The sequence below is a fragment of the Eptatretus burgeri genome, chromosome 3 (genome assembly GCF_056783735.1).
Source record: "Eptatretus burgeri isolate ZD-2024b chromosome 3, Ebu_testis_v1, whole genome shotgun sequence".
In the NCBI taxonomy this organism is placed as follows: domain Eukaryota; kingdom Metazoa; phylum Chordata; class Myxini; order Myxiniformes; family Myxinidae; genus Eptatretus; species Eptatretus burgeri.
This window is the reverse complement of record NC_140963.1, coordinates 39546401-39562068: the sequence shown is the minus strand read 5'-3', so window position 1 is coordinate 39562068 and position 15668 is coordinate 39546401. Positions and strand designations below refer to the sequence as shown.

The following is a 15668-nucleotide window of genomic DNA, read 5'->3' as shown; positions in this document are numbered from 1 at the left end:
TTTGAAACGATGTGGTCTGTCGCGCCGACCTTGGCATCAAAAACAAGTTCTGCGCTGCCCTTCCAAATGCCAACACTCTTCACGGACGAGTCATCAGTAGCCACACAGAGCATTAGGTGCTTGTGTCACCATTTGAACGATTTTACAAAAAAAAAAAAAAAAAAAAAAAAAAAAAAAAATCGCTCTTATCTGCTCCACAAAGGGTGACAATCCCAGGACGAGTCTCATCCCTCAAGGAAAACCCATGCTATAATCTCTTTAAAAATGGTTAGTGGTGTTTGAACCTGCCTGAACCTGCTGTTTGAATGTAACCATTTCGATCAATTTTGCAGTCATGCTGACAGATGAGACGTCCAGTTTTACTTCCATCCAAAGGATGGCAAATGCTGATGAATTGGCCTGCTCATGAAACTGTCAGAGGTTATCTCCACCCCCTCTCCCCCACTCACCCTCCCACCCCCCACCCCTCCCTCCCTCTCTCAAGTCTTCTCGCTTATTTAAAGCTTATAAAAAAAGGGATGGACATGTAATTCACATATTATGTAAAGTAAATAAACACCAGATGTGACAAAAATCAGCTTGGTAGAGTGAGGTAAGGTCAGGTTTGGGATCATGCACAGGAGCAGTGCGTCGCTGCATCCACTTTCTGTCGGTACTCCAGGGGCCTCTGTCTGGCCATCCCCAGGCAGATGCCTGGTCCATCCCCATCTTCTTGAAATGCTGATCAACCTGCTACAATCATGAGGCATGTGGTCAGCCCATTGGCCTTCTCCACTCACGAGGCTCCCTTGCTGAGAGAATCTGGTGAGCAGGATCAGTGTCAGGATAACGAGCCGTGTCCATACAGCCGCAACTGACGCTCATGGACTATGCAGGTAACAAATCTCATTCAAGTCTCTCTCAGCAACCACTCGTTGGACACAAAGTCCGAACAGCAATAGCCAAGGTTTCTCTGAAGAGACCTGGTACCAAAGGAATTTAGTCTCCATCTCAGATCTCTGGTCAGAGTCCAAGTCTCATCCGGAGAGCAAGACTGGAAGCACGAAGGACCTGAAGACTCGGACTTTCGTCCTCCCGCACAGGAACCGGCAGCGCCACACCCCGTTATCCAGTGAATCATTGACTCCCCAAGCCCGATCCAGATGTCTGTTGACCTCTGGCTCACAGCCAGAGACATGAATATCACTGCCAAGTTAAGTGAATCTCTCCGTAACCTCAACATCCTCGCCACAAACAGCTACAGACAGGATAGCAGCATCCAAGATGTCATTGAAAGCCTGGATCTTAGTTTTGACCCAGGAAACCCATAATCTCTGTGGCTCAGACTCCTCATTCAGCACCACGAGGGCCCCCAAAGGGATACCTAGAGTCTCTGCAAAGATGACTGCATCATTTGTGAAATCAAGGTCAGAGATCTTGACATTCCCAAACGATGCACCGCGGATTGATCTCTCCAACATCATCCCCAGAATCCAGTCCATAAAAGTGCTGAAAAGTGTGGGGGCCAGGACACACCCCTGACGAACTCCAGTAACAACTGGAGATAAGTCAGAGATGGTATCACCACATCTCACAGCACTCTCAGTACCAGAGAATAGTTCAGACATCAGATTGATGAGTTTTAGTGGCACCCCACGAAGACCAAGAATCCTCCAGAGGGCATGCCAATTCACTGAATCAAATGCTTTGCAGAGATCAACATAGGCTACAAGCAGCCCCTGCCGAAACTCTTCTGTGTTCGGTGAGGACCCAAAGAGCAAGGATACGGTCAATCATTGCCCTCTTTAGTGTAAAGCCTGACTGCTCTGGATGCCGGTGCTCAAGCAGATTGTGGCAAACCCTATCAAGAATATTCTGACATGAGAATTAGCAATGACACAAGTACAGCATTTCCACCAGCCTTGAGAAGTTCAGCATGGATGCCGCAGATCCAAGGAGCTTTACCCCATTTCAATCGGTTCATCGCAGCCTGTGTTTCCATAAATGAAGGTGAATCAGAGCTGAATGGAGGGTCAGCAATAGGGATAGTAACACCCCTGACATCCAATTTAACAGCTGGTGGGTTAGCCTGGTACAGCCTCTCAAAGTAACCGGCCCAGCAGGCCTTCACTTCGGACTCCTCCATCTGGAGCCCACCACCCTCTGCTCGAACTGCAGTACACTGAGGGGTGGGCTTGGAGGAACGCAATGCGCAAATTCCCCTGAAAGCAGGATGAGAATCACTTGACCGCAGGTGATGCTCTACTACTCACAGATTCCTTTCACATCAGCATCCTTGTCCACCCTCAGCGAACATACAGTTTTACACCTCAGCTTCCTGAACAGCTCAGATCTGCCTCTAAGCCTGGCCCTGTGACTGGTCAATGGTATCCAGTGTCCCTTGAGAGACAATCTTCTTCGCCCAAAAATGAGTTCCAAGACATCCACCAGCAACATCAAGGATGGTGGGCTCAAAGGACCTCCACAACTCTTCAGGATTTTCCAAAGCACCCAGACCCCTCAAATCCCCACTCAGCCTGTTTGCAAACTCAGCTACCCTCTCATCCTCGATGTTGCCAACATTCTCCCTCGGCTGGGATGACCCAGGAAACCCATAATCCCAGTAGTTGTTACATGTAGGATCAGTACAGACAGGATATCCAAGCAGCATACAAGCAGTACAGACAAGATAGCAGCATGACAAAACAGGATCATATGCTGTCTGGCCTGACCATGTTTGGTGCCAACACACAGGGTACCGCATACCATTCTCCTGGATTTAAGCTGCAATTTCAGAGTTGCTACAACAAGTGTGTGGTCAGTGTTGAGGAACTGAGCACTCTGGTAAATCCTGCAGTTCTGGATCATCCTCCAGCTACCATCTATGAGCACATGGTCATGCCAGACAGCATGTGATCCTGTTTTGCTTGACAGCATGTGGAGCCTCTTGAGAAAGTCATGCCACTTTTTCTCTCTTGGGATGTTGTCGACAAAAAGTTGGCACCAAACTTGTCGACATTTCATATAGCCAAGTCATTGCATGTGACCGCATTGTTGTCAGATGTAGTCTCATGCTCTCCCTGAAAATCAACACCAACACACACAGGGTACCACATTGTATTGTTCCTTAATTAGAATTTCTTTGCATAGGGAAAGGTCCGACTTTGCATAGGGAAAGGTCCGACTTTGCATAGGGAAAAGTCCCGCGTGGCAAAGAGAAAAGTCCCGCATGGCAAAGAGAAAGCAATTTCACCCCATTATAATCAAATATAATTTTTTTGTAATTTTATTTAAACCTCAGGAATTTTTCAAGATATCAGATTGGAACTTACACAGCTTATTTGTATGCATGTGTAGTACTGTCGGGCCCCGCTATTCGCAGACCCTGTATATTAGTGGTTTATTAAATGCGGCCTGCTTTGACATTCACTTACCTGTGCTTCGCATATTCATGGTTTTTCACGAGTGGGGAAAAAAAAAACCTTCGATGAACTGCGAATATAACAGTTATAAAACATATCTTCCACCAGCCAAGTATGGAGCAGCTGTACGTATGCAAAAGCAAATCTTCCATGAGCTGCGCACATGACCTGCTTCTACATTCGTGGCCCTGTGCTTCACTGCCGCAAAAAAGACATTTTCCACAAGCCGCGCACATAACACAGTTCTGAAACATATCTATTTGTGTATAAAATCTGGTTAAAATAAGTCAAAGGTCAAGGACAATGCCACCCAAACCATGTAAGACATGCATTAGTCAAAATTAGAATATGTATCAACAAAATTGGTTCTGCACAACATTCCACCATGTAAAACACTTGATAGGTCAAATTTTACAAATTACCAAATTGCTGTTTCCATGGCAACGATTGTTTATTTGCATTTCACAAGCATTGTGCTATACACAATATCTGTTTGTTTCTTTGTCTGTGAGCAGGATATCTCAAAAAGTTGGACGGATTCGGACAAAATTTGGTGAACAGCTTTGGTGTGTGACAAGGTGGAAATGGCTAGATTTTGGTGAAGATACACATCTGGATACTAGAATTTCTTCAGTAATTCTTCAAGATTGAGTGATAAGGCCAAAAACGATATACAACATATTTCAAAAAGGTGTGGACGGAGTATGACAAAACTTCATCAAAAAGTTTGGTAGGTGACAAGAACAAGTCGATTCGATTTTGGTTCAGATCCGGCCAATCAATGGGATACAAAACGTAAACTGTTCAGCCTGGTGGAGGTATGTGTGTAAATAAATATATATATATTGTATATATATATATATATATATATATATATATATATATATATATATATATATATATTCAAAGAACAAAACAAGACAAAAAGAACAAAACCTGTCAAAGGGCAGAGGAGCTCCGTGTGAGCCAACAGCCATCCATATCAAGTGCCCAACTGTATCTGGGGACATCCTGCTGCAGTTGGGTAACTATTTATGAGGAGGTTGGTGGCAGGATTTGCACTCCGGCCACCATAAAACCCTTCATTCTGCAAAACATACGAAAAGGATTGGGGATGATGGGATTGGGGCAAAGCTTTCAGGACCCCCAATCTTTGATGATAGGAGCGAAGTCATGGGGTAACCTTCCCGGGACAGATTGCGGTAGTGTGTGGCGTGGTGGTGCTAAAGTGTCATCCACCAGATGGCGGTCCCTTTGGGTGGGTGTCTGGAATGTCCTATCCCTAAAAGAGGATGATCACCTGTCTCTGTTATCATCTGAGCTCAAGCGTTTGGACATTGGCATTGCAGCACTCTCAGAGGTTCGGAGACCAGATTGCGGCGAGATCATGGCAGGTGGTTACACCTACTATTGGTCACTGATGGTTACCCATGCCCAAGGAGTTGTCGCTGTGTCCAATAATCTGACTCCAATGATAATTGAGGTAACACCAATCAACGACTGTATTATGAGACTAAGGATTAATCACTCCTTGGGTGTCATTTCCCTGGTCTCTGCATATGCTCCGACAGAGGCGAGTGATCTCACCGTGAAGGATGCATTCTTTGCCACGCTCTAATCTGTGGTTGATCAGAGCTCCAGGCGAGATACTCTTCTGGTCTTGGGGGATTTCAATACATAGACTAGAACTGATATGGGGTGGTTATGAGACATGTGTTTGGTCCCCCATAGATCTGGAACTGTGAACGAGAATAGCACTAAGTTCCTTGACTTTGCGTTGCTGGTTCATGGTTTCAGCGCCCACAGGCTCATTGCTGGACTTGGTATTCCAACGCTGGTGGTGTGGCAAAGGAGATTGACCATCTGCTCGTTGATGGTCGCTGGAGGACGATCCAGAACTGCAGGGTTACAGGGCCAGGCTGAATGGCAGAGTTGAGCTGCTCAGGGAGCTGAGGCTTAAAACTGTACGTTCACTGAGGGTGGACAAGGAGGCCGATCTGAGAGAAATCTGTGAGGGGTAGAGCATCACCTGTAGTCAAGTGATTCTCGTCCTGCTTACAGGGGAATTCACGCATTGTGTTCCTCCAAGCCCATCCCTTAGGATGCTGCAGTTAGAGTGGAGTTTGGTGTGCTCTAGATGGAGGAGTCCGAAGTGAGGGCCTGCTGGGTCAGTTACTTTGAGAGGCTGCATCAGGCTAACTGACCAGCTGGTGAGTTGGATGTCAGGGGTGTTAGTATCCCTATTGCTGACCCTCCAGTCAACTCTGATCCACCTTCATTTGTGGAAACACAGGATGCAGTGAACCGGTTGAAATGTGGTGAAGCTCCTTGGATTGTGGAATCCATGCTGAACTTCTAAAGGCTGGTGGAAATACTGTACTCATGTCATTGCATGCAGTTGTGTGCTCTGCCTGGAACACAGGCATCATGCCAACTGACTGGAAGAGGGGCCTTGTTGTCCCTCTCTGGAAAGGGAAGGGTGATCACCAGGACTGCAACTACTGAGGGGTGAGGCTGCTCTCGGTACCGGGCAAGGTCCTTGCCTGAATAATTCTTGAGAGGGTTAGCCACCATCTGCTTGAGCACCAGCGCCCAGAGCAGTCAGGCTTTACACTAAAGTGGTCAACGATTGACCGTATCCTTGCTCTTCGGGTCCTCACCGAACGCAGATGAGAGTTCCAGCAGGGGCTGCTAGCAGCCAATGTTGATCTCTGCAAAGCATTTGATTCAGTGAATCGGGATGCCCTCTGGAGGATTCTTGGTCTTCGTGGGGTGTCACCCAAACTGATCAATCTGATGTCTGAACAATACTCTGGTACTGAGAGTGCTGTAAAATGTGGTGGTACCACCTCCGACTTATTTCCAGTTGTTACTGGAGTTCATCAGCGATTTGCACTGACCTCCACACTTTTCAGCGCTTGTATGGACTGGATTCTGGTGAGGATGTTGGAGAGATTAAGCTGTGGTGCATCATTTGGGAATGTCAAGATTTCTGACCTTGTTTTCACAGTTTATGGAGTCATCTTTCTGGAAACTCTGGATATCCTTTTGGGGACCCTCGAGGTGCTGAATGAGGACTCGGAGCCACTGGGATTACGGGTTTCTTGGGTCAAAACTAAGATCCAGGCTTTCATTGACATCTTGAATGCTGCTATCTTCTCTGTACCTGTTTGTGGTGAGGATGTTGAGGTCATGGAGATATTCACTTAACTTGGCAGTGATATTCATGCCTCTGCTGGCTTTGAGACAGATAAGAGGTCAATAGACGTCTGGGTCGGGCCTGGGGAGTCATGGATTCACTCGGTCATGGGGTGTTTTGCTGCCGATACCTGTGCAGGAGGATGAAATTCTGAGTCTTCAGGTCCTTGGTGCTTCCAGTCTTACTCTCTGGATGTGAGACTTAATTCCTTTGGTACCGGGTCTCTTCGGAGAATCCTTGGGTATCGCTGGTCAGACTTTGTGTCCAACGAGCGGTTGCTGAGAGAGACTCAAATGAAATTTGTTACCTGCATAGCCTGTGAGCATCAGCTGCAGCTGTATGGACATGTGGCTCGTTTTCCTGACGCGGATCCTGCTCACCAGATTCTCGTGGTTGCAGCAGGTTGATCAGCATCTCAAGGAGATGGGGATGGGCCAGGCATCTGCCCTGGGGATGGCCAGACAGAGGCCCCTGCAGTACCAGTGGAAAGTGGACGCAGCGACGCGCTGCTCCGGCGCATGCTCCCATACCTGACCTGACTTGAAGAGGGAGAGATGAGATGAGAGGATCGAGCAGTGTGCTGAATGACAGTGTGAGACATTTGGACACCATACAGATTGGGATATCAGAGGGGGAACTGTTGGTGAGGCAAAGGACAGTGGATCGATGCGAGGATGGGGGGGGGCAAGATGGGAGGGGTAAGGAGAGGGTATAACAGGGAAGTAGTTAGGAGGAAGTAGATTTAAGCAGATGGATGGATTTACACTGAAGTTGGGAAAAAAGAATAATTAATAATGGAAGTTGAACAAGTATTGCAAAATGGGATTTAAAAAATTAGTTTGTGAGAGATTCATTTGAATACATTGGATGATGGATGTAGTGCAGAAGCATTGACAGAGTGGAGAAAGGAAGCGTTGTAACAGATGGAATTTTTAAACACGGGACGAAAGAAAGGTCGGATTGAACCCAAGATTTTGAAGAAGAAGGAGAACCAGGCAAAGTGGGGATGTTGAAGCAAAAATGATGAGACCACATTTTTTTTTTTTAAGATGAGGGAAGAGGGGGTAAGGGTAATGGAAAATTTTGAAGAAAATGTCGTGAAGGTGTGTGGTTAAAACCTTCATAATCAGAGTGGGATTGGCAGGGAAGAGGGAGAGAAGGAAGAGGAAGATTCGGTTCAGGAAGTCACGTGCTGACGTGAGAGGTGAGAAGGTTTAAGGTGAGAAGGGAAAAGGGTTTTTTGTTGCAGTTTTTTATGCCTCCGCACCAAGGGTGCCGAAGGCATTACGTTTCCGGGTTGTCCGTCTGTCTGGATTTTCGTTTACGCGATAACTCAAGAAGCAAATTGTAGAATTTCATCAAACTTGGTAAAAAGGTAAAGTAACACAGGGCAATTAAAAGTGATTAGATTTTGGGCCAGATGTGATAAAGGTCAAAGGTCAAGGTCAAACTCTGAAATTTTACTGTTTACACCGTAACTCAAGAAATATTGGACAGAATTTCATCAAACTTGGTACAAAGGTAAAGTTAGACATGGCAATTAAGTGATTAGATTTTGGGCCATACATGATAAAGGTCAAGGGTCAAATATGTCAATACTCAAGTGTTTGTGCGGGAGAGCAGAGGCATACCCGTCGACTGCGTGCAGTCAAATTACTCTAATTATATTTTACAATAAGACATGAAACAGAAGGTATCGTTGGGAGGGATAGAAGGAGGGTGGAGGGAAAGGTGGTGAAAATAAAAACTGATGTTAAGAAGGAGAAAATACAAATAAACATGATTGTGCGCATTGACGGGAAGGCGGGTAAGCTTTAGGGAAAACTGATATGACAAGACCGACAAAAACTCACCAAACTAGAAAGACACTTGGTGGAGCACATACCTCCGCCATGTAATGCCTGATCCATAAGAACATGTTGGGGCCAAAACATTTTTGAGATATCATGCTATACATCATTTTTGGCCCTATCTCTCAATGGTGAAGAATCACTTTAAAAATTATCACATTCGGATCTTCACCAAAATCTAATCAGTTCGTTCTTGTCACACACTGAACCTGCCCACCAAATTTCATCTGGATCCGTCCGCAACTTTTTGAGATATTCTGCACACAGACAGACACACAGACAGACAGACAAACAAACAAAGACAGAGAAGGGTGAAAACATCACCTCCTTCAATTTTGGTAGCGGAAGTAATGAGCACAAGTTTTGAAACAAAACCGAACTCGGAACACAGTCAACACGGAGGTAACTAAATAAACAGTCAAAACACGACAAACAACGACCGGAAACTTAACTTTGAGAAAGTCGACAGAGACCCCTGAAAGAATCAACCGTCGCCTTAAAAAACGGAAGTGATTGACCTTAGGCCATTATTAATAAAATTTACTCATTTGACGATATCGTAATCTCGGTGTGATTGTATCGGCCAAAAGCCTAATCTATAAAATGGTATGTTCTCATCCTGCATAATTTCAGAAAGGACAGTCAGCATAGCTTCGGCCTTTCCTCTGGAGGATTAGATGCTCCATGGTGCAGCACCCCCTGATTGTATTTATTTAACAAATACAGGAATCAAACGCTGAACCATCGGAGATTTCAGCTATCTACTGTCCATCAGGAATATGGACCTCATTATTGACATGTGACTTTAAGATGGCTTTTGAACTGCATTATCCCCTCCGAATGATGATGTAACAGGCTCTCCAATTACCAAGGCCCCTGTAAAGTTTGAGACTCAGTTAAAAAGTTACAAACTTTATAATAAAGAAAATCTTTTATAATTCCTCCCAGCGGCCATCACATCATGCCCACTGTGGCGAAAATCCATTATTCAACCTGCTTTGTATGAAGTGACTGCTGGCCATGGAACCGGACTTCAGATGTCACTATGAACACATTACCCCATAAACCCTGACCTTTCCAATTGCACAGAATGCTTGAAAAGTGGCAATAAGCTCTCTTGAGGGCAGCCTGCAACTGGCAATTAAACTCTGCATATTGAACATCGCTTTAAGAGTATATGGGTCTTTGGTGTGAGGTGGGGAAGCCAGAGATTCTGCACTATAAAGGTCAAAAAAGAAGTGATGGGGATTGGGGATAGGAGTGGGGTGAGGTGGATGTAATAATGGCAGATGTATGGAGACAGGAGGGTTGTTTTTTTTGGGGGGGAGGGGGGAAGAGTAAGCCGTTAAATTGTGTCTACAAACTTCCACAGAGGCACTGGTATATTGAACAGGTGTTTGTACCTGCAACATAAGAAAATAAGAAATCACTTATTACAATATCTGAGTCTTTTCCAAGCATCGGCTCATCTTCCTTCGGATATTTTCATCCACAAAGTCAAGCGGCCGGGGAGGCTACAGAACATTTTCCCACTGAGTCCCACTGAGTCATGGTGCTTAATATATAAAGTTTGGCTCGAGTACCGGCTTGAAAAAGCTACCCTCACGATTGTTACCATGAAATATTATCTCCACTCATTAGGGACATAACAGCTGGCTTTGCGATGCTAGTGGTATACACACTCATCTCTGAGCTGTCTCGTCTTGATTAGAATCTCGGCTCAGCTTTCAACGCTCATCCTGCATGTTTCATCGGTAGGGCGATTCATCAATGTGTGTGCCGTGCCTCGGATTCACGTTCAACTGGGCATCCCGTCTGCCAGCATTAGTTGGTGGACGTTAAAGGTCTTATGGTGACTGGGAGGAGGAGAAGGTGACTTATTGTTGGCACCATGGGAAAATTTGAACCTAAAATGGAGCACGGCATCAGCGGCACAGTTGCGCCCCCAGCAAATGATGCCACCTGCAACCATGTGCTGCACACGAAAGAAGAAAAAGAAGACAGGATTATACTTTTCATCAGATCGGATTCTGCAGGGCTGTATGGAGCGGAGAACCAAGTGCAATACAGAACTAGCCAGGCTGCAACCCCACATTTTTTGGGGGGGGGGGGACGATTTGCATAGAAATTTCCATTAAGTCATGACTTATGGTGCAACAGCATTAAGGATGAGACAATGCGATGATGTCACAAAGTGGTTTATGATGTGTTTAGAAATATTGGAGAGCAATTTCTTTCCCGAGACTAATTAAATAACGAGAAACGTATACTACTTCTTTCATGACCTCCAAAGGCATATTGAACGGATATTACACGGATCTAAATTGAATAAACATGTACACCCCCGAGGCGAATCCAGCTGAAGGTTCACACATCATTCTTAATCAACCAAGGTGCATGCAACAACAAAGGGTGTACAAATGCAGGTGAGAGAAAGGTTCGCCACATTTTGTAACGATGCATCTCAAGTGGAAAACTAAGAAGAGTTGCACAAACCTTTGCGGTTTGGCATCAAAATTGTAGGTTCAAAAGAAAAGTTTGATTCCTGTGTTGTAATTGTTGAGGTGATATTTTCACATCAAAAGTGAGATGCGTTTCTCCATCATTTTTCCTGTGAAATAATGTTACAATCTCATGTCACGGTGATAATCAAGACAGTGTTCTGGGCCCAGTCCTATTCCTGACCTTCATCAACGATCTCTCTGACACTGGAAAATCCTCCGTTTATTTGCTGATGACTCCACCCTCTGCCGTGACATCCCTCATCCTTCAGCCAGTTAGGCAGGCTGCATCCTCTTCCTTGTTTTCAGATGTTGAAAAAAAATCACAAGATGGTCAAACACTTGGAATATGCCTTTCAATCCTGACAAATGTCACACTCTCACAAACTCTCTCCGAAAGTACCGTCTGACAAACCCACTTTCTTAAGGAAGTTCTTGAGCAAGTTCAGTCATTCAAACTCCTGGGTCTCACTATCAGCCGTGATCTCTCTTGGGCAAACCACATTTCAACGTGGCCTCCAAAGCCAGCCGCTGACTGGGCATCCTCCATCGTACAAAGTCCTTCCTTCCACCTGAACTCCTGTCCACCTTCAAGGCTTTCATCCGCAGTTTGATGGAGTACTACTACCCCCTCGAGGCTGGCTCCCCTGCCTCACATCTTACTCAGCTTGACGCTGTGGAAACAAAGGCCTTCAAGACTATTGGAATCTCCTATGATGAAGCTGAGTCTATTGGCCTGTCACTTCGCCATCGCAGAGAGGTCACTGGTCTTTCTGTCTTCCACAGACTCTTTTCTGGTCTTGCACCCTCTGCGCTTTCCATGCTTTATCCCAACTACAGGTTTCTGCAGGGCCCACAAGGTCAACCATCAATCCCCTTCTGGTGAAAATACCAAAATCCAGAATCACTGCTTACCTCCACTCATTTGTTCCCCTTTTTCCTGCTTATGAAACCAACTTCCACATCCTCTTCAATGTCATTCTTCCCTCCAGGTCTTCAAGACAGCTGTTCACCAACATCTCAGATTGTCCCCATTCCAAAACAATGATCTTTTCTACCTTCGTTAACACCCCCCACCCCATCCCAATCCTTCAAAATTTTCAGTTTTCCTCGCTTCCTTCTGTATCCATCTTGTCCACCACATGCATCCTCTCCTACCCCCATTCCTCCCCACACCCATTGTTTGTCCGCCTCCCTCTATCTTAGCCTTTGGCTCTGCTGTTGGTGTTTACCTCATCTCTGCTGTTCCATTTGTCCTGTTACATGCTGATCCGCTACTTGTACTAGCGCTTTCACGAGCCTCAACTATGTATTCAAAAAAACTGAAGCAGTGCCCCAATGCAATACGGGAGTAATTTGTAATTTGTTCAGGGAATAGTGACAACTCACTTACTCTTTGTGAAAGACAACGTGGGATCTTTATTGTCCTCCAGCAAGCAGGTGATGGCAGACGGATCCTCCAGCTTTTTGTCCTTCTGATGGTTGACGCACACAATGATGCTTCACCCTGCATCGGGTAGACATCAGGTATAAAAAAATGCATGAACAGACAGTTTGGTTTGCCGTATGTGTACAGTACAGTACAGGTGTGTGTTGGATGTGAAAGTTCATATTTATTGTGTATCGGCGCCATTTCTACATTTTGTCCAACTGCCACCTCCTGACAATTTAAGGTGTTGTGTTAAATCTGGGAGGTCATGGATTCTGGGGATTGCATTGGAATAGGTGATTTGGAGCAGGTGGGGAGGGGATGGTGCCGGTAGATGTTGCACGTCTACTTGTTTATTAAAAATGATAAAGGTGTGGCTTTAACTGAACAATCTAAAAAGTTCCATGATTTGCATGTGGCCAGAAATGCTGTGAATCGATATGAAAATGGCTGTGAACTAGAACTGGAGTTTGGGGTTGAAGAAGTTGGTGGACCACAAAAGAAACGTCACCTGAGGCTAAGTCTGCTGTTTCTTGCTTTTTGCAAAATGGTGGAGCAAAATTTAGTTATACTAGTGTGGTTTAGCTCACTACGCTCGCCTCTCCACACATCATCGCAGAGATTGACGTCACAGATTTGCTGAGTTGGCATGATTTACACCAATCATAATACAAACATTTATTTTGCACAAATGTATGTGTAATATTGCTGATATTGTATTTATTACCCTCGCCTAAGGAGAGGGTATTGAATTTTGGGTCCGTTTGTTACTTGGCAATTTTTTTTTTTTTGACAAGTATGTTGATTGCCTCCGTTTGTTTGTTTGTATGTCCGCTCGCCACCAGCCCAAACCGCTCAACCGATATCTCTAAAATGTTCAGAGATTAATGTCACTGACCCTGTGACGGTCCGCGCGCTGAAGTTTCATAAAATTCGGTAGAACGAAAAGGTCGACATAGTCCAATACGCCAATTTGAGCCAAATGTTCTAAAATCCTCAAATTTTATCCGATTGACTTGAAATTTGAACAGGACTTGCACATCAGGTCAGTCAATTCATCCACCTATTACTTTTGAGGTTATTGTAGGTCGAAAGGTCAACATAGGCCAAATATTTAAATTGTTTCTAAAATCCTCAATTTTCAAAAGATTGACTTGAAATTTGAAGACCATTTGCAAATGAGGTCACTGAACTCAACAACCTACTAAGTTTGAGGTCAACATAGACCAAAAGGTCAACATAGGCCAGATTTCTAAAATCCTTAATTTTCATCCGATTGACTTGAAATTTGAAGACCATTTGCATATCTGGTCACCAAATTCAACCACCTATTAATTTTGAGGTAAACATAGGCCAAAAGGTCAACATAGACCAAAGTGGTCAACATAGGCAAAAAGGCCAATTTGGGCCAAATCTTTGAAAATCCTCAATTTTCATCCGATCGACTTGAAATTTGAAGAGCATTTTCATGTCAGGTCGCTGAATTCACCTACCAATTAATTTTAAGGTCAAAAGGTAAACACAGGCTTGATTTCTCAAATTGATAGATAGGGACAAAAAAACTAAATATATCACGATATCGTTAAAAGTTGTGGACGAATTGTGACAAAACGAGGTGGATGAGTTGAATAGGTGACAAGAACAAGCGGATGGATTTTGGTTCAGATCCAGCCCCTCAGTGGGATACAAAACGTAAACTGTTCCACTTGGCAAAGGTATGCACTTTACCAAGTGCCATTCTACTTTGTGCTTTTTTGCCAAGTTGTCACTCTGAGTGATTTTTCATTATCTTGCCAAAACGAAGTTTTTGCAAGATATGTTAGTCAGCTTGTATGTTTTTTCAGTTGTGTGTTTGTCTGTCTGTCTGTTTGTTTGTTTGTCGGAACAGAACTTTGGTGTTTTTTTTCCCCCACAACCGCTTGTCAGATTGAGACAAAATTTTCACCATAGGAGCGACTACTCATGTAGTATTTCTCTTGATAATCATGAAGTCATAGATCATGTGGTGTGGCAGCCATATTGGAAAAACTTTGAACCTCCATCTGAAACCGCACTAAAAAAAAAAAATTGAAACTTGGCACATGGCAAGTACTGCTCATGGGGAATATGTGTGATTTTGTAATCATGTCATAGGTGCCTTCATTATGACGTCATAATTGCATATATGTAGAACGCTACATCTGATGCATGAAAAATTTTGAGGGTCATCAAGGGATAAAATAGTCCACAGGAAAAAATTTGATGGCGTCATCGGTCACGTGATTCGGCAGCTCTATTGTTAAAAAAAATTAAAAAAAAAAAACTTCAAAAAACTCTGGTCTAGTCAAGTTTTCTGAATATAACAACCCTCGAGGCATTTTTGAGGAAAAGCTGGCAGACACTTTACTTTACCTAATTTTGGTGTGCTGATTGCAATTATGCCGTCTGCCAAGCTGTATCTTGACTGCTTGACCCTCAAAATGACATAAGCCACGCCCCTTTTTGCATATTCCGCAATACGGTTTACTGTAAATATATCATTGAAAGGTAATGACATGAACATTGCAAAAACATGATCAATAAATAAATATTACATCATGTGGGGTCATTTTGGGTCAAATGAGGTCATAATATCATATTATGTAATTCTACTCTCTTCTTCTTCTTTCGGCTGCTCCCGTTAGGGGTCGCCACAACGGATCATCCATAATGATCCGCATAGTGATTTGGCACATGTTTTACACCGGATGCCCTTCCTGACGCAACCCTGGTCGGCTCTTACGACACAGGGATCTGGTACACCTATTTTAACTGGGGTATACACTGGCACTCATTTTGCCGACCTCGGAAGGATGACAGGCTGAGTCAACCCCCTGGTGTTATACGACTTGGTATATACATATGTGTATATATACATGCATACATATACACACACATATGTAGTATATGTATATATATATATATATATATATATATATATATATATATATATATATATATATATATATATATATATATATATATATATATATATATATATATATATATATATATATATATATATATATATATATACATACATCTTCATATATATCTTCTTCTTCTTCTTCTTCTTCTTTCGGCTGCTCCCGTTAGGGGTCGCCACAGCGGATCATCCGTATGATCCGCATAGTGATTTGGCACATGTTTTACGCCGGATGCCCTTCCTGACGCAACCCTGGTCGCCTCTTACGACACAGGGATATGGTACACCTATTTTAACCGGGGTATACACCGGCCCAGTACACTGGTACTCACTTCGCAGACCTC

The 15668-nt window shown here is 44.1% G+C and overlaps 1 long non-coding RNA gene across 3 annotated transcripts in view; it reads right to left on the bottom strand.

Annotated features, from left to right (window-relative positions):
- Positions 1–15668, bottom strand: part of LOC147029738 (uncharacterized) — a 77313-nt gene that overhangs the window by 41060 nt on the left and 20585 nt on the right. For 2 of the 3 annotated variants that reach the window (XR_015056065.1, XR_015056063.1), the window contains exon 3: positions 12345–12458. This is a non-coding gene — a long non-coding RNA (uncharacterized LOC147029738). Of the gene's footprint in view, positions 1–9651; positions 10426–12344; positions 12459–15668 lie in introns of those variants that run through there. The other variant, XR_015056064.1, reaches the window with a different exon arrangement.